The 22,242-nt window shown below is 42.7% G+C and overlaps 1 protein-coding gene across 1 annotated transcript in view; it reads left to right on the top strand.

The window, feature by feature from the left end:
• The window catches only part of ACR (acrosin), a 38,151-nt gene extending 31,510 nt beyond the window's left edge, over window positions 1–6,641 (top strand). The window contains exon 6 of the mRNA XM_078147853.1: window positions 4,902–6,641. The gene's annotated coding sequence lies outside the window, so the exon portion shown is untranslated. The remainder of the gene's footprint in view (window positions 1–4,901) is intronic.
• The last annotated feature ends 15,601 nt before the right edge of the window (window positions 6,642–22,242 follow it).

Genomic DNA, 22,242 nt, shown 5'->3' with positions numbered 1-22,242 from the left:
GTGTCCACTACCTCTGTTGCCATGGAGACGAGTGACGTTGAAAGCTGTGTGAACCATCTTGTGTATGTAGGCATGTTCAGGGAAGCTAGAGAACCAGTCCAGATGTAAAGAGTGCAGTGAACTGTGCAGATGGGTACAGCCTCTATTCACTGAATGGGTAAATTGAGAAAACACCTTGACACTCTGTTGTCTCCTTGGAATTACCCCCTGAAGCCTGGCTTCACACCTTATCTCTTGTTAGCCTCCTTGGGTTTTGCTGCCCTGGCTTTGAATCCCATTTCTGGTCTGGGGGCTCCCCCATCAACAGTTCCCTAGATTCCTACGTCCCCACTACCAAGCCTAGGTTCTTCACACAACGATCCTGGCTTGCATCGGAGCCAGCATTTCTTAACTGTAGCTTTTCTTCATTTCCAGCAGCCCTCTCAACGGGGAGGATTTACATCCATTTCCCAAGCTCTTCATCTCTTTCCTCTTTTTTGTCTAGATGTCTGCAATATATTTTGATGACCATATCACTGTTGTTTCTGCTTCTTTTGCTCTTCAGCTCATTATTCTCCATGTTTCTCTGCACTGATTCTGAAATTTCTTCACACATTCTTTAAAGTTTTTTGCAAAATACTGCTTTTTTTCAATTAACAAGCTTTTCTCTCCATCCTTTTAGGGGAAAAAAGGGAAAACAAAACTTTAGTAAGGAATATGCACAGTCAAGCAAAAATAAATGCCTACATGTATCATGTCCAGAAATGTTTATCTTACTCTATCTCTCATTGTTTCCACCAAAGTGGGCGGCATTCATCATCGTGAAGTCTTTGGAATTTATTGCATTGATCAAAGTTTTTAAGTCTTTCAAAGTTCTCTGTCTTTAAGTTACTGCTGTTATTGTATGATTTTTTTCCCCCTCCTGGTTCTGTTCACTCTGCATCAGTTCATACAAACCTTCTCAGGTTTTTCTGAAACCATCCCTTTCATAATTTCTTTTGGCAGAAATAGTATTATTCCATTACACTCACAAATTATGCTTTATAAATACAATGGAATACTATCGTGCTATGAGAAATGCACGTATATTCTTAATCTACAATGGTACATCTTTTTTTCCCTAACCTATCTTGTATCTTTTGAATAAGAGCTATCATTCCAAAGTCATAGTCTGTTAATGAGGTTTCATCCTACTAAGTATCAGGGATGTATTATATGAAGCTAAATTTGCTTCTTTGCAGTGAGATCTCTGATTCATCTTGCTTGTTAGTTATATTATATTCATTTGTTTATAGATATTTGAGGTTATTATTAGTATTACATATGTTATTAATACTGGTTCATTTCTTGGATATTATCTCTTATGACATCTGGGTATCCCAATTACTATTCTTTCCATACTGTAGGTACTCTCCATGATATCTAATTTGATGAATATAAATAAGCATTTTCTCCTTCCTCCTTCCTTTTGTAACACCCATTTTCCCACACTTTCCCACAGACACTACAGATACGGTTACTATATCTTTGGAGCCAAATGGGATGTTTTTTTTTTTTTTTGGCTAGGCAATGGGGTTAAGTGACTTGCCCAGGGTCACACAGCTAGTAAGTGTCAAGTGTCTGAGGTCAGATATTAACTCAGGTCCTTCTGACTCCAGGGCCAGTGATCTATCTATCCACTGCACCACCTAGCTGCCCCCAAATGGGATGTCATAGAAGAGGACTGACTCTTGGGCTGTCAGTCTGAAATTACCATGGCAATTGTCATTCTTTGAGGTACTCTATATGGAGTCAAGGACATTGTGTGTGGGTTGACTTTGATTTATAAGAATCTATGTAGGAATCTGTGGAGAAGATAGAGAGAAAGGTGATGGGAAACTTTTTTCTTATTAGGACTATCTTAACTTCATCTTTTCTACAGTCAAAATACTATACACAATTAGCTATCTTTGTTTTATTGTTGATTCTTGTCATTAATAAATTGTAAATTCAGTAATTTTAATACCAGGATAAAAGGAGATTAAGGGATTGAATATATGCAGAGATATAAAGTAACTACTGTTTGGATAAAAGTTTTCTCTGGAGTATTCAAAAAACAATATTTAATGACCTGCAGTCAGAGTTTGAGCCAACTAATTAATAAGAAACATATTCCAATTGTAATTACAGGCATAGCTGAAAGTGTGCGTTCAGTTCCAGACTACTGCAATAAAGTGACTACCACAATAAAGCAAGTCACACAAATTTTGGTTTCCCAGTGCATATAAAAGTTATGTTTATACTATATTGCAGTCTATTAGGTATACAATAGTATTATGTCTAAAAACATGCACATACCTTAATTAATTTTTTTTGCTAAAAGATGCTAACCATCATCTGAGCCTTCAGTGAGTCACAATCTTTTTGGTGGTGGTTGCTGAAGGCTGGCATGGCTGTGGCAATTTCTTAAAATAAGACAATGATGCAACTTACTGCATTGATTAATTCTTCCTTTCACTTGAACACTTATACGTAGGGTTATTAATTGGCCTATTTTAAATATTGTTGTATCTCAGGGAATCGGAAGGCCCGAGAAGAGAGATGGTCAGTGGAGCAGTCAGAATATACGTAACATTTTTTAGCTAAGTTCACTGTCTTATATGGGTGCGGTTCATGGTGCCTCCAACAAATTACAATAGTTACATCAAAGATCACTGACCACAGATCACCATAACAGATACAATAATAACAAAAAATTTTGGAATACTGTGAGAATTCCCAAAATGTGACACAGAGACAGGATATGAGCACACATTGTTGGAAAAATGGTACTGATAGACTTGCTTGACACAGGCTTGCCATGAATCTTGAACTTGCAAAAAACCCCCCACAATATCTGTGAAGTGCAATGCATCAAAGCACAGTAAAATAAGGTATGCCTGCACTAAGAAAATATTCAAACATACTTCTAGATTACCTGAGAGTTTAGGATAAGAAGATGAAATATGGAATGAGTCAAAGGAGAAGGCTAAGGGATGGCTTACAAGCTAGGTGGTATAGAGTTCTGGTCCTAAAGTCAGGAAGACATGACTTTTAATGTTGTCTCAGGAACTTCCTAGCTATAGACCCTGGGCAGGCCATTCATCTCTCTGTGTCTCAGTTTCATCTGTAAAATAAAGGAATTGGACTCAGTAGCCTCTAAATTCCCTTCCAGATCTAAATGTATGATTCTGTAATTACTGTGACACTTTTAGGTTTAAAGCTCTTCAGGTTTCTCTAGCAGGCAAATACATTATCAGCTCTTTTTTTTAAAAAAAATTCAATTTTAAGAATTTTGTTTTCCTTTTTGTTTCCCACTGCCAATGACATAGGAACAAGGAAAAGAAAGGCCTTGGAACAAATAAGTATAGTCAGATAAAATAAACTCCCACCTTGTTCATGTCCAATAGTATATATGCCTCTGGAGTCCATCACCAGTTCTTGTTAGGTGCATTCCAATCTTGGTCTGTGGTCCGCCATTTTGCTATTTCAGATCATGGACTAGAAGTCATTTCATTCCCTGCCCCCAAGTCCCCCATTCTTCACTAAGGCTTTTCTTCCTTATGAAAAGACCAAAGAGGTGACTAGTCTTGGAAAGAAATCCTACAGTTCACAGACATAGAGTGGGGAGAGGCTTCTGTCCTCACAAACCAATCTGACCCAGGTAGAGATGGGGAGCCCTTTACAACCTGACATTGTTCTCCAGGAATGTCCTCCAGGAGGGCCCCAATATCACTGGCCATACTGCTTTCTGGCTCCCAATCAGCTTTTGCCAACTCAAAGCCCAGCTCCCATGTTTCTGATTTGTAAAGCTGAAGGGAGTAGAGAGCAGTGGTTAGTTTAGGACCAGGGTACACCATAGGAGGGATGGCAAAGTGTGAGAGGGAAGAGGGAGGGACATGCACAAGAGATAAGGGAAAAAGGCAGGAGAGGACAATGGTATGGATGGTTATGATGGGGCAGGGACAGTGCAGGATTAATCAATAAGCAGACACGTATTAAGCCCCTACTTTTTTGCTGGGTGCTGTGGTTACAAAGACGGAATGAGATCAGCTCTGCCCACATGGCATTTGCATTCTAATGGGAGGAAACAGCACGTGCCCATAGAAGTATATTCAGAATAAATATAAAAACAATAAATGCAAATGAGTACAGGGAGGGGGACAGGATTGGGTTACAGGACAGTGGACAGCAGGGCAGGGATGTGACTGGGTCAAAGATAGCTAGCATAGGTCAGAGTAGGAGGCAGAACGCACCTTGACGTCTTCTCTTGTCTGCATCCTAACCGCCTTGCCCTTGCTCTTCTCCTTATGGGCCTTTAAGCGCCTGACCTGGATCTCCTTGGCACCTTAGGGATGTACCCGCTCCCCATCAGTCTTTTCCTCCGTCTTGCTAGAGAAGTCTTTGAACTCCTTCGTGACCCTGAGAGCAGAGAGGCTGGCGTGCTTCCTGCCCCACATACCCCTCCAGGAATGGGCTCTAGAAGCCCTCGCTGCCTGGCTCCTACGTGTGATCTTTCTAGGCATGGTAGCCAAATCTCCACATTCTAGCCCAACTGCCTGCCCTGAAGTTGTTCTTACATACTACCTTTCCATTTTCCATCTCTGTGCCTTTGCCTAGATCATCTCAGATGCCTAGAATGCATCCTGCTTCCTCATCCCCATAACTGTTAAAATCCTTTGTTTCCTTCCAAGCTCAGCTTGATTGCTACCTTGAGTTTAAGGGAAGAGCCCAGGGACTTATGGGGCTCCTAGGGAATGGTTATAGAGTTATGAGAAGTAATTGGGAGCCCCAGTGAGTCCCAGCAGGCCATAGGGGTTGAAGGAAATCATGTAGCTTGAAACGGGGCAGGGAATCCTGGGGGTTAGGCTCTTGGTGACTGGTCTAACATGATTCTCTGGCAGTAGCTGGGTCGGCCAAACCAGTTGTGCAGGAAGCAAAGGTGACAGTCATGGATTTGGACAAATGCAACCAAAGCGATTGGTATCATGGGCTTGTTCACTCAAACAACCTGTGTACTAGTTGCTCAGATGAGAATATGGACACTTGACAGGTAAATCTACTCTTCTGAGGGCCCCCACACTCCTAGTCCTATGATCCAGAAAGCTCCTCTTTCAGTCTTTCTGGCTGAACCTGTGCTCCTCCTAGGCTCTGCCCATTCCTACTAGTTCCCTCCAATGTCCCAAAGTCCCATGTCCAGGGATCCCTTTTGTCCTTCCCCCATCCTAATTCTAACCTTCACGCCACTCCACAGGTCCTTTCTCCAAGCCACACAACATGCTAATCATGTCACTGTACAGGAAGAAGATAGTTGGGAAGCTCAGTGCCCCCCAGTAAGGGCTAACCAGCACAATCAGTGACTTCCCTCCAGGTACACATACCTGGAAACTTTTGTCTGAGACCTGGGAGGACCTCTCTGTTGGAACTTTTTCCTCATGCTCAGAACCTTCCCTGGGTCCACACCATTTACCCTGAACACCTTAAATCCCTCTAGCTCCAACTGAGGACCTTGCTTGCATGCTGAGGGAGGAGTGACCAGGTATCTATAGACCATAGCAATCCTTTGTCCCAAGGAGACAGTGGGCATGTGTGCTGAGGCAATAGTGACCATGTGTTCAAAGATAGCAGCAGCTATGTGTCCTAAGCTATGGCTGCATGTTCTGAGAGGATGATCATATCCCTTCTGTACAGGGAGACAGTGGAGGGCCGCTCATTTGCAAGGACAATGACACTAAGGCATATGTAATTCATGGAATTGCAAGCTGGGCTGTTGGCTGTGCTCGGACAAACCTGCCAGGTCTCTACATGTCCACCTGGCACTTTCTGAACTGGATTACTTCCAAGATCAATTCTCTAGGAAGATGAAGAACCTGTTCTCAGCTGCAGAGACCTTGGCCTCAGCATCACTGTCTACAGAAATTCAGGGCAGAGGGGCAGCTCAGGAACCTGAAGAGGATTTCTTCCACTCAAGCATCCTGGGGCAACCTCCAAGATAGGAAAATGGGGACCCTCCCCCACTTGACCTTGCTGCATCTGTTCCTCACCCTCCAAGGGGAAGAAGAGCTGCTGTGGGACCGTGACTGCTTCAGCAGTCCTGGGGCCACTCTCTCTCCTGGTCTTTCTGGCTTTCAACTTCATTGGTTCCATTTCTTTAGCTGGGGAAGGAAGAAATAAACCCAGCTCACTGAATAGCATTTTTTTGTTTTTAATCAATGGTTACTCTTTGGCCTGATTCTTCTCCATCTATGGAGCCCTTTCTGTTGTCACATCAGATCATGGCAGAGGGCTGAATCAGTTGTCTGGCAATGGCTAACAAAAATCCAGTGGCCCCCCAACCCAGAACCCTTTCCTCATTCCCATGTTTTTTACTCTTTTATGACATTTCCTCTGAGGATTTTTTAAGCTCAATCCTTTGCTAACTTATGCCAAGCCCACATGTTTCTCAGGCATATGAGTTGAATCAAGGAGCATACTACCATATTTACTGTTAACTAATCAAATCATGTTATTCATTAGCAAGAGGTATATTCTTTGTATAATGTGGGCTACTTCTATCTTGTAGTCTCCCTTGGGTCACAAAGATTCTCCTACTCTGGAATGTCAGAACTTTCACCAACTGGGAAATATATAGGCTCCATGTGTGACTAATGGCCCTTAGTTGGTGGGAGCTGAGGGGTGGATGTGGGTGAAGGCTTTTTATACAATTATCTTCATTAATCATCACGAGCCTGGCAATCAGTTCTTGCACCAAGGAATGGCTTCACAGGGAATAAATAGTACAGGTAAAGATTGTAGCTTAGCCAATCATGACGGGAATGAAGTGTACTTTTACACCTGGGTTATGTAAACCCAGAAGCAATTCTAGGGATATAGAGTTGGAACAAGGTACAAAACAATTCAAACAAATTGTGAAATGGGGGGGGAGGGGGATAATTGTAAATTGACAAAATTTGTTGATTAACCCTCAGATTAACTGGCCCAGACACAAAATTGTTAAGCAAAATAATTTTAAAAGAAGATACCTCCTGTTTTAAAAATCTACTAATATAAATAATCAAGGGTGTTTCTACCAAAAAAGAAATACAAGAAACTGGGATGGGATATATTAACTTCAGAAATATGAGACATGGCCCCCTCCCCAATATTTTCAGAAGAAAAAGGTCGAGTACGTGTATCAAGGGGTTAATGAGAAATGTGACTGAAGTCTGAGAGGAGTGTACCCTTACATCTTATCTCCTTATATCTTGTGATTTCATTTAGTGCATTGGAGAGACTTAGCTTACTGGTCATGACTGTGGTGGGGGAAGGCACCGATGAACTTTGTGTGATACATATTTGAGAAGCTGATAGGATAAGAGGCAATTTTTGGCAAGCAAAGGCAAAGAACCGCATCACGAAACTACGTACTTGGTGTCAAATACCTGGAAGTATCAAGTACTTGGAATCAAATGTTTTGCAAGTGAGATTAGTTACAAAGTAAAGGTAATTGCCATAGGAGGATTAAACAACCAGTAGGGTAGTCTGGATTAACAACTGAGTGATATGAATTCCCATTCATGTCCCCATTCTTCTCCATTCAGGAAGAGAATGAGAAAGGGAGGAAAAGGGAGAAACAAAAGGATAGTAATCCCAGCGCAAAAATTTTTATACCAAATGGGAGGGTGGAAAAGTAAAGTATTGCAAAACAGTTAACAGTATGAAACATAGGGGCCATGTTTAGTGTTTTATGACAAGGCTGAAAAGGATTTTGGGATTTAGAGCTGGAAGTGGTCCTGGAGATTATCTAATAAAACTTTCAGTTTAAACATGAGGAAACTTAAGTCTATAAAAGGAAAGTCACTTGTCTAAGGTCTCACTCGCAGTAAATAGCAGAGCCAGAATTAAAATCTATGTCCTTTGATTTCAGATAGTTCTCTTTAAACAGTTTTGCCTACTCCTTAGGATTTAGGAGACAAGATTATATCAATTTCAGACAAGAACAACTTAAGAATAACTGAAAAAGTCAAAGATATTCAGTTGAACAACTATTTCCTTAAAGGTAAATGGGTTGAAATCCCTAACAAAAAGAAAAGGGTTCCTAAATGGAATAGAGAGAACCCAACAACATGTTGCCTACAGGAAATACAATGCAGAAACATCCTTATAAATATAAATTTGAAAGGGTGAGCTAGAAGTTACCATATTTCAGGTGATTCCAAGTAACTAGGGGTTGTGTGATATCATGAGAGAAAATTGAACTCAAATTACAGAGCGTTAAGAGAGATTAAGATAATATGTTTAAGAGTACTTGTTATAATGAGAGAATGTCATTGGAGAAGCAGCCTATTGTAGTAAAAATATCACAGGATCTAGACCCAGTGGTTTAAGTTTGAGTACTGGCTCTGCTATTTACTGCCTTTGTAAGCTTGGAGGAATTACTTCACAGCTCTTGGTCTCAGTTTTCGTATTTATAAAATGAGGTCATTGGACTGTATACTCTTTAAATTTTCTCTTAGGGTTTGAGTCCTTTGGTCATTATTCAATATCTATGCACCCAATTTTAGAACTAAATTTGTAAGGTAAAAACTGATTTGTGAAAATAATCATGTACAAAAATCAACATCAGAGCGAAAATTTGAAACCACAGCATCAATATATGAGAATCACCCAAAAAAGCTAAACTGGGAAGTTACCAGCTCAGATAGAGAGCTATGCAAACCAAGAGTTGATAAATACGTAGTAGGAAAGATATGGCCTCTGCGTGAAAATCCACAGAATATTTAAAATAACTGATCACCTTCTAGGACTTAGTTATAAATAAATTAAAAAAGGCAGAAATTTAAACACTGGAATTACAAATCAAAATGCAATAAAAACTGCTTAAAAAGGAACAGCTGATAAAATATGGAGCTCGCTTAGAGATAAAGATGACTTTTGGAATAGTGTTGGTGTCAAAGATAAAATAGAAACAATTATATCAAGGTAATGACAGTATAAACATAACATATACAAACCTACAGAATGCTGCCAAAGTGATGGTGAGAAGCAAATTTCTACCCTCAAATGCTTTTATTAATGAGAATAAAAGATGCTGTTTGTAATAAAAGAAATTACAAAATAATACACCAAGAGCAAGCATAAAACAAGTAATGGAGAAAGTAGTAAATAAAATGAATGATTGAATTAATAAAGAAAAGTTTTCTACAAGAACAATAAAATTGATACACTATTATCTGACTTAATAAAAAAAATGGGACAGGAAAAATTAAATGACCAAAAGGAGATATGAGAAAAGGGAAGTCACAAGGAATGAAGAGAATAGTGTACATAGTGACATGCCAACTAATCTGAGAATATAAAATAGAAGCATTTTAAAAAATGAAACGTTCTTTTTTAAAAATCAGGAAATAGCCTAAATTAACCAATCACAAAAAAGTATGGTAAGCAGGTCATTAATGAGGAACTATATAAAGAGGCACCAGGATCAGATCTATTCAGAAAAGAATTCTATTAAATATTGAGAGAACAAGTAGAAATAAAGACAGTGTAACTCACTTGTTTTAGGAGGCAAATACTGTAATGTTCCCTATCCTTGATAGGGATAGAGTAGAGAAAGAACAGTAGGATATCTCTTAATGAATAATCTCTCAAAAATAGTAAATAAAACGCTGGCAAATACAATGATATGTATGGACATAAATGGTTAGCTATGAAACAGGAGTTATACCAAGAATCCAAAGGTAACTCCAGGATTATCAAGAAAAAAATCAGTTTAATTGGTATTTCAGTACTTTCATGAACCTTAATTTCCACTATTGATTGAAATGATGTTAAGTCATTTTCATTGCTGCCATTTACTCATTTTTCAGTCATGCGTGTCCAACTCTCTGTGACTTGGCAAAGATACTGGAGTAGTTTGCCATTTCCTTCTGCAATTCATTCTATAGATGAGAAAACTGAGGCAAACAGGATTAAGTGACTTAGCCAGGGTCATGCATCTAGGAGGTGTCTGAGGCCAGATTTGAACTCTTCCTGACTATAGGCCTGGAGCTCTATGCACTGTGCCACCCAACTGCCTCCTTGAGATGATGTACCCTTTATCATTTGGGAGTTTCTGTGGCCAAAAAATTAATTGCACTGTGACTCCTTTCTCAGTAATTGTACTGTATGTGGAACTTTTCTAGCTTGCTGGAACTCCCAAAGCCTGTGTGCCCTGCTTGGTCTTCCCAACACTAGTCTTTCTCTTCTCTAATCTGTTTCCCACACAGCTGCCAAAGTGATCTTCCTACTTAGTTACTCTCCTACTTAGTAAATGTCAATGCTTCTTATTGTTTCTAGGATCATATTTAAAGCCTTTCACAACCTGAACCCAACTACTTTGCAAGTTTTATCTATGACTCTCCTTCACACCCACTTACTGTTCCTTAGACAATCTTACACACCATCCTTCTCCCCCTACCCCATTTCCATGCCTGGAATGTTTCTCTCACTTTTGCCTCTCAGAACTCCTAAATTTTAACAAAACTCAGCTCAATGCCACCTTCTACATGCAACATTGCCTTCCTTGCCGTCTCCTTATAGTGAGGGTCCAGTTGTGTATCTGCTCCTCCTTGCCCTCCTTTGATGTCCAGCCCATCTTCTTTTGTACTCATACATTTCTCTGATGACATCCTTTATTCTGGCCCTTCTTCATAACTTCTCATTTGTTCCATATTGAAGTCTGCTCATACCCACCTACCATGAGTCTTCTAAGACTCATTTCCCCTTTGAAAACCGTTGTCTCCAAAGGCCCTCAATCTCTCAGCTCTGGGCAGTGTCATTGGCTGTCTTCCATGCCTGGAATGCTATTCCTCCTTATCTTCACCTCTTGGCTTCCTTTAAGTCCCAACTAAATATTCCACCTTCTACAGGAAGCCTTTCCCAATCCCTTTTAATTCCATGGCCTTTCCTTCATTGATCATTTCCAATGTATTCTGTACACAGTTTGTTTGGACATCACTATTTTCATGTTGTCTCTCCCGTTGGAGCATAAGCTCCTTAAGGGCAGGGACTGTCTTTGTATTCCTAACACTTAGCCCAGCACATAATAGACACTTAATGGATGTTTATTGACTGACTTGTGTTCCATGTCTTCTACCACTCAACAACACCAGTAGAAAGCTGATATTAAGGTCTTTCATAATTTCTCACATAAGTAGGAAACTGAGTCAATTTTATGAAAATAAGAACCATTCCCCAACTGATAGTCAAAGGATGTGAACAGACAATTTTCAAAAGAAAAAGTCAAAGCTATCAATAGTCATAAAAATGCTCTAAATCACTATTGATTAGAGAAACACAAATTAAAACTGCTCTGAGGTACTACCTCACACCTATCAGATTGGCTAAAATAGGACAGAAAAGGAAAATGACAAATGTTGGAGGGGATGTGGAAAAATAGGGACACTAATGCATTGTTGGTGGAGTTGTGAACTGGTCCAATCATTCTGGAATTATGCCCAGAGGGCTACAAAGCTACATACCTTTTGACTCAGCAATACCACTACTAGGTCTATACCCCAAAGAGATCAAAGAAAAAGGAAAAGAATCTACATGTACAAAAATATTCATAGCAGCTTTTTTTTGATGGCAAAGAATTGGAAATTGAAGGGACGGCCATCAACTGGAGAATGACTGAACAAGTTGTGGTATATGATTATTGTGGTATACTGTTGTGCTATAAGAGAAAAACCTGGGAAGACTTACATGAACTGACACAGAGTGAAGTGAACAGAACCAGGAGAACAATGTATACAGTTATAACAATATTCTGTCCTTCCTTCCTTCCTTCTGCAGCATGGCTAATATGGAAATATGATTTACATGCATTTGTATGTATAATTGAGATCACATTTCTCACCTCAATGGGTGGGGAAAGGGCTGGAAGAAGGGAAAGAATTTGAAACTCAAAATAAAAAAAAAGAATGCTAAAAATAAATAAGTAAATAATGGAAATTTAAAAACAGGAAGAATTTTCTGGAAGAATTTTAGGGTCATTAAAGAGGTTTGAAATTTCTGGAAGATACTTAGGTAAATAAATGGTAGATGAGTATATAGAGATAGACACAAACATTCATATATACATATGTACACATACATATTAATATACACACATAGAAATAGATATAGATAGACATGGTGATAGAGAGATGCAAATAGATCTCTTCACCATGTTGTCTACAACCCAGCCATTCTAGTCAAATTCTTTCCCTGGTAACATGTTTTGGGTTTTATTGAGGTCAATTAATTTTGATTTTTCTTTATCTAGTCTGCTCCACTGAGTTCTTGGAGATGAGGGAGAAGGCCAACGTTTGCCTTCCTCATCTTTGGGGTTTCTTCCCAGTTTGAAGGAAATGGCAGCAGGACAAAGGTGGCAGAGGAGTTGGAAAGGATGCTCTTTCACTTCAAAAGGGTTTGAAGGCAAGGTGGTATACTCCAGGTAGTCTGAGCATGCCTAGATCATCTAGCATGGAGGTGAACCTAGAAGGAGGATTGTCTGGGCATGCCCATACAAACCCAGTGTGGTAAATGGGGTTGTTGCCATGTTGAGTGGGGCAAGGCTCTCTCTGGATCACTTCTCTAATACCCTCTTGCTTTCCTTTCTTTATACAATTCTTACAGTGAATATGGCTGGGGTGTGCCAACGGTAAAGGCACCAAGGTATGAGGTAGATGAATGAAGAGTTGCAGAGAAATATCTCTTAAGGATGCTCCCCTAACTCTACAAACATGAAATCACTTCTTTTAGAATAAATAGGATATGGAAAGACTTGTATGGTCTGATGCTGAGTGAAGTGAGTAGAGCCAAGAGAATGTTGTACACAGTAACAGCCACGCTGTGTGATGACTAATATTGATAAACTTAACCCTTCCCAGCAACACAAGGATCTAAGACATCTCCAGAGGCCTTGGGATGGAAAATGCTGTCCACATCCAAAGAAAGAACTATGAAAGTTGAATTGCTATCTTTTTCTCTTCTGTTGAGTTTTGTTTCCTCTTTCTGATGGTTCCTCTTATTGTTTTAATTTTTACAACATCACTACAGCATCACTACAACATTTATAACATCACTAATGTGAAAATATGTTTAATAGGAAAGTAAATGTATAGCCTATATCAGATTGTGCACAGTCTTGGGGAGGGTGGTGGGGAGGAGGGGGGAAAAGTTTTTAAACTCAAAAGCATATGGAAATGATTATTGATAAATCAAAATAAATTAATACAGGTAAAAAAAAGAAAAAAAGAATAAATAGGATAGTCCCCAAGAGATCAGTTTTTTTTTTTAAAAATCCAGTGGTTTTCTGTGGCTTGTTATGTCTTATCTCCGTATCCCTTTGTTTCAAAGGCTCTCTCTTCTTTTAGAAGTAAGGCATGTATTCCCATCAATGCATTAGCTTTGTCTAGTTTTTCAGCTTTAGCTTCTCTTTGTGGTATTTTTTGGAGGCAACACTGGGCTTCTCTTTTTATCCCATAGCATTTGATTCATAGATCAAAGTGGGGCTTTAATGACTCCCTTCCAAGATCATTCCCAGAAGATGATAAAATTTCCTGAAAGACAGGCCAAGAGAACTTTGACTTTGGAGGAGGGGGGACCCACTCTCCCCCAAAGGGGCTGACAATCTCTAGGATGAGAGTTGGCACAGCCTACATTTCACAGGGCTGATGAGGTTCTTCAGGGGCTCTTGGTGCTAAGGGCATCAAGCCCCAGGACATTGTGGCACCTTCCCTATGACCCACAATTTCTCAAGACTAGAGCAGGGTTCTTTGCCTGGGGTCCATGAACTCTCTCTCTTTTTTTTTTTTTGTCCTGATAATCATATTTCAATACAATTGATTTTCATTGTAATCCTATGCATTTTATTTTAATCATTTAAAAAGATTATCCCAAGTAAGGGTCCATAGACTTCCCCATGCCACTGAAGGGGCCCAAATACAATAACAGCTGAGAGTCTAAAGAGTTTGGCTTCTCTGTCCATACAGGGCAGAATCAGGGGAAGAAGCAGCGCTGCTGGCCTCTGGACTCTGACACACAGTTAGATGGGCAGTCTGTAGAAGTGTCTCTAGCTTGAACCGAGGCTGCCAATGAGCAGGGCCCAGAATTGAGCAGAGCGGGTGACCCTGGGACAGCTGTCCAGGAGTCCGAGCATCTCCCTGAAATGATGACCAATCTCTTTAAATACCCAAATCTTCCTTCTGGCTTTGGATGCCTACGAGTCACTCTGTGACACACTTAGAGGCTCTGAAAAATTGAAAATCAGTTTCCCTAAGCAAGCAATAGAGAGGGCCAGTGGATGTGAGGAAGCTGCATCATCTAACAAAGGCTTAGGGAAGAGAAGGAAAGTACAGGAAATCACACAGGAAATGTGGAAGCTGGTCAAATAGTGATAACTGGGAGATAGCCCGTGGGCTCCATGTCCAGAACATTGGTTAGGACCCCTTGTGGTGAATTGTGGGAAGTGTGGGGTAGGTGGGGAGCCGCATCATGGTGCCATCTGTGGAGTCTTTCTGTCAGTGACCTCTTGGCCTCCAGGATGGTCCCACTAGTAAAGAGATCCCAAAGAACTCACTTGGAGGTGCTGCCAAGGCTTGGAAGTTGGACTGGATGATTTCTAAAGACTCCTCAAACTCTGAGAAGCCATGAGCTTCTGACCCTGGGCTAGGTGACTTCCTCTCTTTGGCCTCAGTTTCCTCATCTGTAAAATGAATCATTAGACTTGCTGATCATTGATGTCCCTTCCAGCTCTACCTTGAGGGAGCTAGGCCTGAGACGAGGAAAGAATAAATAACTTCATGGGGAAGGGAGAGGAGGCCAGGCTGAACTGAAAGGGGAGATAGCTCCAGGCCCCAGGAAGGGAGGGCAGCTCCTGCTCCTTGGTGTCCCCTCCAGGTTTTCAGCTTTCACTCGCCCCCTTCCTTCCTCTCCAGATCCCCCACGAGGGGAAGACTGCCGAGTTTCTTAGTCTTTCCCTTCCTCTTAGTCCTGGCCCCCAATAATGGCCCACTTTAACTCATTAGTATTTCAAGGGAATTTACTAAGAAGCATTTTGGGGGCAACAGTGATCGGATTAAAATATGAAAGAGTTCTCCATTCTTCTGCAACAGTGTCATCAAGTGGGAGGCAGAAGGTGCTAAGAATCATTCTGTCCTAGGATCACCCACCAATATTCATTAAAGTGTTGCTGCAATGGAAGAAGAGAGGAAAGCTGAACAGGAAAAGGCAGGCATTCAGGGGTCACACAAGGGGCGATGGGGAACAGCTCTCATTTCTATGGCATGTCCTTACTACAGTGATGGGACGAAAGGAGATGAGGAAACAGAACATACACAAATGAATAGGAGATCATTTGAGGGGGGAGAACAGTAGTGGCTGGATGTAAAAGATGGTATTTCATCCAAGTCTTAAAGGAAACTGGGCATTGTGAGAGGCAGAGGGAGCAGAGAGTGCAGTCCAGGCCTGGAGGGCAGCCCTTGCAGAGATGCACTGCAATGGGAAATGAAGGATCCTGTGGGGAACAGCCAGGAGGCAGGCCCCTTTGGCTGAATGAATGCATGAGAAAGCATTCAGAAGTGTTTCTTAGGTGCCAAGCCCTTTGCCTATGCTGAGAATACCGGTAGAAAAAGGGAGACATCTCTGCTCTCCAGGATTTCCCACTCCAGCTGGGGAGGGAGTGTAGCAGTGGGATGGATGGAAAGGGCTGAAAGTCCTCAGGGGCAGGGAGGCATTGTCCAGGATTCATTAGGGTTAGGGTAAGGTTAGAAGACAGTGCCTGAGGAATGCAGGGCATAGAGATGGTAGGACATGGTGAGCATGATTGAGGAAGAGTGAGATGGGTAAGGAATGGAGGTGGTGACTGTCATCTTATCCAAGCCACACGAGCAGTTAAGCAGCTGGGATGGGTCCTTAGTGCCCTGCTTGGGGAAGGGAAGGTGGAAAGGGCACCCCCACAGTCAGAGGTGTGCTAATAAAATTTTAGCAACTCATTCACTGGGGGAAAATGTACCCATTTTTAAGTTTAATTTTCGTGATTAATATTTGATCCAACCTTTTCGTAAGCCTGTACAATTAATAAAACAATACATCAAGCTTGGATTCGTAGTGTTTGTGTAAACACTGGCACTTAAAGTCTAGCATGCCATTTGGATGGAGGGTCATTTCTGCTGCTCAACTGTGTGTCTGCATGGGATGGCCCCAATGAGCGGGAGGGCATGAGTAAGGAAGGTAAAGGGGGGAGGGGTACTCCGTAGCTCTCCATCTTGGCTTGTGTTCAGCCCCAATTCAGTTAGTTACATGGTCATTTTCTGATCTTACTCAGATGAGTGACCAGAGACAAAGGAAGTCTTATAGCCCTTGGCCTAGAGACAAGTCATTGCCATGTGTTATTAAACTATTCAAGCCTCTACCTCTTCCTCAGACATGGAATATTTTGCTGCTCATCTGAAGACCTTCCCATTCCAATGTCTCCATCTTTTCAGACCCTGGAAGCCTTCCATGCTTGCTGAGGTCTCCCCAGGACACCCTACTACATGTAAAATGGGCTCATAAAACTCTCACTACGGGATGGGACCAAGGCAAGGATCAAATGAGTCAACGTATGGAATGAGCTTTGGCTATAGCTAAATCCCCATTCACGTGTGAGTTGCTGTTATTATTAATATTCAGAGGAGCAGCACAGACCAAAGAGGAAAGTCCTGGAATTGGAGTCAGGAGGCCTGGCTTAAGCCCCCCCCCCCCAGCCCCAGGCTCTTTCCCCTCCTTACCTCAGACTCTTACTGTTTCTACAACTTCGGGAAAGTTGACTGACCTATCCAGGCTCCGGTTTCCTCTTCCATAAACTGGAGACAATCACGGCCAGGCTCCTGCCTCTAGGCTGTGTGCAGAGTGCTCTGGTGGATTTTCAATTGCTTTGGAAGTGGCAGCCATTGGCGTCAATGTAACCGACATTTATTGAGAACCTAACATGATTAACCCAACCTGCACTATATGCTATGGGAGACTTAGCCAAAGAAAATCAGACATAGTCCACAGTGATGGCGTTTATAACCCGGCACTTGGTGGAATATTCAATTTGGGGGAACAGCCCAAACGTAGAGCTAAGAGGGATGAGAAGGAAGGTGACCAAGCTGGAGAGCTTGGTTTGAGATCCAACACAAAGAGGGTGCCTGGAATGTCACACCATGGATCCCATCCTGGAGTTTCTGACTGTAGCCAGAGACCCATAACCTGAGACTACCAGGCTTATGCGACTTCAGCTAGGTATGTGCACACCTGAGAAGAGTGGGAAGACTTGAGAGGTTTTGTCAAAATGTGGCAGTGAGTGATATGTGTGATATAAGCCATCATTGGCCAAACCCTTCACTGTCGTCTGTGTAGTGACACACCCTGAGGAACAGGGAAATACCACCAGGAACACCAGGCTCCCAGAGCTTCCTTTCCTCTATCTTGGAAAGAATATTGAGTTGGGAATCAAAGAACCCGGGTTCGGATCTTGACTTTGTTAATACATGAACCTCCTCGATGGTTCATCAACAAAACCCTCCATCTCTTGGTTGCAGGCATTTTGCCTGGTGGTCCCATGCGTGGAATGCTCTCTTTCCTTATCTCTGCCTGCTGGCTTCCTTCGAGGTCCAGCTAAAATCCCATCTGTGCAAGAAGCCTTTCCCAGCCTCTCAACTCTGCTGTCTTCTCTCCAGTAATACTTCCTATCTGTCCTTCCTCTAGCTTGTTTGTATATAGGTGTTTGCTTGTCTGTCTCCCTCGGTGGAACGTGAACTCCCTGAGGGTAAGAGCTACCATCTTTACAGTGCCTGGCATACACTAGGCACTTATTAAATGTTTATTGACTGACTACTACCCAAGGTTGTTTCCAAAGGGGGAATTTCCAGGTATAGTATGAACAATGGCTTCTTTTTTTTTCTAGTGTAGCCTTCTGAGAGTGTTTGAAAGGGATAATAATAATAATAATAATAATAATAATAATAATAATAATAATAATATGCATTTGGTCAAATAAACCCATCTGTTTGTCTCATCACTTACTTCCATGATTGCCACTCCTAGGTTCTAAGGGTATTGCTCCTATCCTAGAATTGCCCAAATCTCTCCCCAGAGCAGCAACTAGATCAAAGGGTCTTAGACCTGGGGCTTCATTCCTTATTTACTTATTTATTTTTGACTGGCATATGCTTTCATTTACAGGAGGAAAACTTCTGTTAAATTTAATTTCCCTTGCAACACAGCCTCGGTTTGAAAAATGGCAGGGGAAATGCCTTGTCCAATATGGTCTAGAGTTTGCCAAACCTCTGATGTTTCTAAAACAGTTCAATGTGCCTGATAGCGAACCCCGTGGATGACTGGAATAGTCCAGCATGAATTCCAACTGAGCCGTCGTGTTTGTCAGAAAGGAGGCTAATTAGACGAGGGTGCATTACTGAGGTTTCCATCAGGAATGGCCAATTAGGGGTCTACCAGAACTCTTCTAGCAGCTATGTATGGGCCTCCAGCCAGATCCCACACACAGCAAATTTTTGGAGTATTTGGGTTTGAAGGATGTAGAAGAGTCCGGCCACATCACCAAGGTCAGACCAGGACGAGATCAGTTTATGGGTGTGTCAGTATCATGAAGCCAGGTTTGGAAAGGGCCTCAGAGGGAATCAGTTGACCTGGAACTTGAATAACAATAATGCTCATCTGGCCTCTGCTTGAAGGCCTCCAGTGGTTAGGAACCCAATCCAGAGGTGACTCATTCTAACCCGGCATGGCTCTGTTTGAGAGGTAGTTTTCCTTATTTCAAGCAGAAGTCTAGCTCTGATAGAAGGAGGTGAGGTGGTACAGTGAATAGAGTGTCAGGCCTGTGGTTAGGAAGACCTGAATTCAAATCCGGCCTCGGATACTTATTGACTGTGTGATCCTGGGCAAATCACTTAACTGCTCTTTGTCTCAGTTTCCTCATCTGTAAAATGAGGACAAGGGATGATAATAACACCTGTCTCTCAGGTTGTTGTGAGGTTCAAAGGAGATAATAATTATGCCGGGCACATAGTAAGTGCTATGTAGACGTTAGTTATTATTACTAATCCCATTACTTGCAGCTCTGCTGCTTGGGCTGAACTGAACCAGAAGAGGTCCATGGCAGCCTCTCAAGTACTGAGAAGCAACCTTCCTGTGCTCTCCGAGTCTCCCATTCTCTGGTTTCAGTGGGTGTGGGGTTGGGAGGCTTCTGGCCCCATTCTGGAAGTGGTCCAGGAGCCATTCCACCTGCCTGCCATTGGGCAGTGCTCACGACTGCCATGGAAAAGAATGGGGGTGGCAACCTAGGAGGGCTCTGCATGTGAAGGGGACTCAGGAGAAGCTTCAGGCTTGGGGCTTGGGCTGGCCATGGCAGCCAAGTGGGAAATCATGTGTAGGCTGGAGCAAGGAAGATGGGCATTGCTCTTTCCAGTTGATTTCTCCAGCACTACCACCACCACTGGGCTTTCATCTTTCACTGGCTGACCAAACATTCCAGGCTGTGACCATGGCTGTGGCGTGTATGTCTTGGTTTGGGGTGAGCTGCATGTCTCTGCCATTTCCTGTCTGCACCTGGCCATGTTTCCCACCTTTGTTGCTGTTTGGTTGTTTCCAGTCATTTCTGACTCTTCATGGCCCCATTTTGGCGTTTTCTTGGCAAAGGTCCTGGAGTGGTTGGCCATTTCCTTCTTCAGCTCATTTTACAGATGAGGAGACTGAGGCAAACAGGGTGAAGTGACTTGCCCAGGGTGACATTCAACTCATCAGAACTGATCCATGTGTGTCAATTCACCCAAATTCACCAAATCCACAGAATATGGAGAAGAAGCAGAGCCTTTATGTGGCTCCTCTTTGGGATCAAGCTTGGTCATTGTATTCCTGCAGTGCTGTTTCAATTATTTTGCCACCATGCGCAATGATAACATTTGAACTGCATTTAGCCCAGAGCCTGACATACTGCAGGCACTTAATATATGCTTCTTTTGCTCTCCCCACTTTGTGGTCCTCATTATTTCCTTTTCCGTCGTTTCAATCCTCATATCTATTTTTCTGGCTCTGTGACATTGCTTTGAATGCATTAACGTAGGGTCTTCCCAGCTTAGAGCACCGTTCTATCCCATTAGGTGCATGACTACACTTGGCTAAGGCATCCTTCAACCCACTGGCTTTCTTTCCACTTCTTTGGCACTAAAAATAGCATGAGCCACCTTGGTAGAGACTTGGAGGTGCTCAGCACCGAGGTCCCCACATCTTCCACCTCCAGGATTCTGGGATCTGTTCCTACCCTAAAATTTCACAGACGAGAAGGCTGGGCCCCAGAGAAGGGGAGTGATTTGCTTAGGGTCACACAGCAGAAGCGGAATGTGCCTCCAGGGCTCCCAGTTCCCAGGCTGGTGTTCTTTGTAGTACCCAAGGCTATATCCCAATCTCTAAGGCTTCCTAATTTCAAGAATTTCAAATTATATGTGAGTATCAGGGGAAGGAGGCCATACATACTCGACAGACACCTTGGATTCTTAGGGTCTCAGAGACAGAAGGGAGGCTTTCTGTCCAACCTGGACATGGTGAGTTCATGACCTCCCAAGTCAGCCCATTTCACTTTGGAACCACTCTAACCATGAAGAGGCTTTTCTCTAACTCAGTTCTAATTCTCAAATTGCTTCCTCTCCTGATTCTTGCACCTCTTCCTCAGTAGCCACCCCACCCTGGAGAGGCCCACCCATCCTCCTTCTTGTTGACTTTTTTTTTTTTTTTGCTTTTTGGTGAGACAATTGGGGTTAAGTGGCTTGCCCAGGGTCACACAGCCAGGAAGTGTCAAGTGTGTGAGGCCGCGTTTGAACTCAGGTCCTCCTGACTCCAGGGCAAGAGTCTATCCACTGTACCACCCAAGTGCCCCTTCTTGTTGACTTTCTAGCCTGGACAACCACTTCATGAAGGGCCCACACATGCCTCTTCAGTTATGGCTCCCCTCCCTCTCTCCCTCTCCTTGCCCTAGGCCTGTCTCACAAAAAACCAGACCCAGAGAAGGGAAGCCATTTGTTTTAAGCTGCACAGTGAGTTACCAGCTCAGCAAGGACCACAATCCAGACCCCAGACTTCTGTCACAGGACCCTTTCTGTAGCATTTATAGAGGGTGGTGGTGGCAGGGGGAAGTTTGGAGAATAGTGGAACTCTCTGGGAACAAACTCAGTGTCCATCCTGGGTCAGATGCAGGCGTACAGAAGAGATAACCTATGGGGCCAGCTAGGTAGCGCAGTGGAGAGAGCACCGGCCCTGAAGTCAGGAGGACCTGAGTTCAAATCCAGTCTCAGACCAAACACCTGACACTTAACCAGCTGTGTGACCCTGAGTAAGTCACTTAACCCCAACTGCCTTAAAAAAGAAAAAAAATTAAAAAAAAAAAGAAGAGATAGCCTAGTGTAAACACCCGATCACCTGAACACCTCCTGGGAAGTCTGGTACACGCCTCCCCACCATCCACCTTTATTTCTAGTCACTTTACTTGTTCTCCTGGCCCCTCTCCCTAGTTCCCAGAGCTCATTTAAGTGGCCATAAACTGGCAGGGAAGGGAGAGGGGGTCAGTGAAGCTATTGCCTCCATCCCTGAGCACAGAAATAGCCTCATCCTTTCACATTGACTGAAACTGGGAGGAAACCAGGACCTTCTCCTACTAATTGCAGGGCCTGGTATCCCTTAAGGAGTTGCTACATGGGAAGAAAAGTCAGCTTTGATGCAGGAAACATCATGGCAGCTCCAAACAGCTGCAAGGGTGAGATCATTGTCCCCGTCCCCCTCCCCATGTGGCTTCCTGTTCAAAGAGGGGAGCCATAGCAAGTTTAAGGCAAGCTCTGAGGATCATTTGGGTCAGGGCATTAAGGGGGTGGGGATCACAGATCTAGAAGGAAAAGAGAAGATGAAAAGTTGATGGGAACTTAGAAAGGAGAATATTGATTTTTCAGAGCACGGAGATGCCTTGAAATATAAAATGCCTCAGAACAGGGGATGTCAGGGCTGGGAGGGGCCTCAGAACATAGAACAGCAGAGCATTATATGATCGTAGAACATCTTCTTGCTGCCTGCCCTGTTGCTGCCCCCTGACTTCCAGACTTATCCAAAATCACATAGTTAAGTACCATCCAGGGCTTTGAACCTGGCATTTTGGACTCTAAACTCAATAATTTCCCCCTGGATCAGGCTGCCTTGTCACACTTGAAGCAGAGT

This window comes from Phascolarctos cinereus, unplaced genomic scaffold (genome assembly GCF_003287225.1).
Source record: "Phascolarctos cinereus isolate Bilbo 61053 unplaced genomic scaffold, phaCin_HiC Scaffold_1;HRSCAF=81, whole genome shotgun sequence".
Classification (NCBI taxonomy): domain Eukaryota; kingdom Metazoa; phylum Chordata; class Mammalia; order Diprotodontia; family Phascolarctidae; genus Phascolarctos; species Phascolarctos cinereus.
Note: the sequence above shows the minus strand (reverse complement) of the source record. Positions and strands in the feature narration are given on the sequence as shown.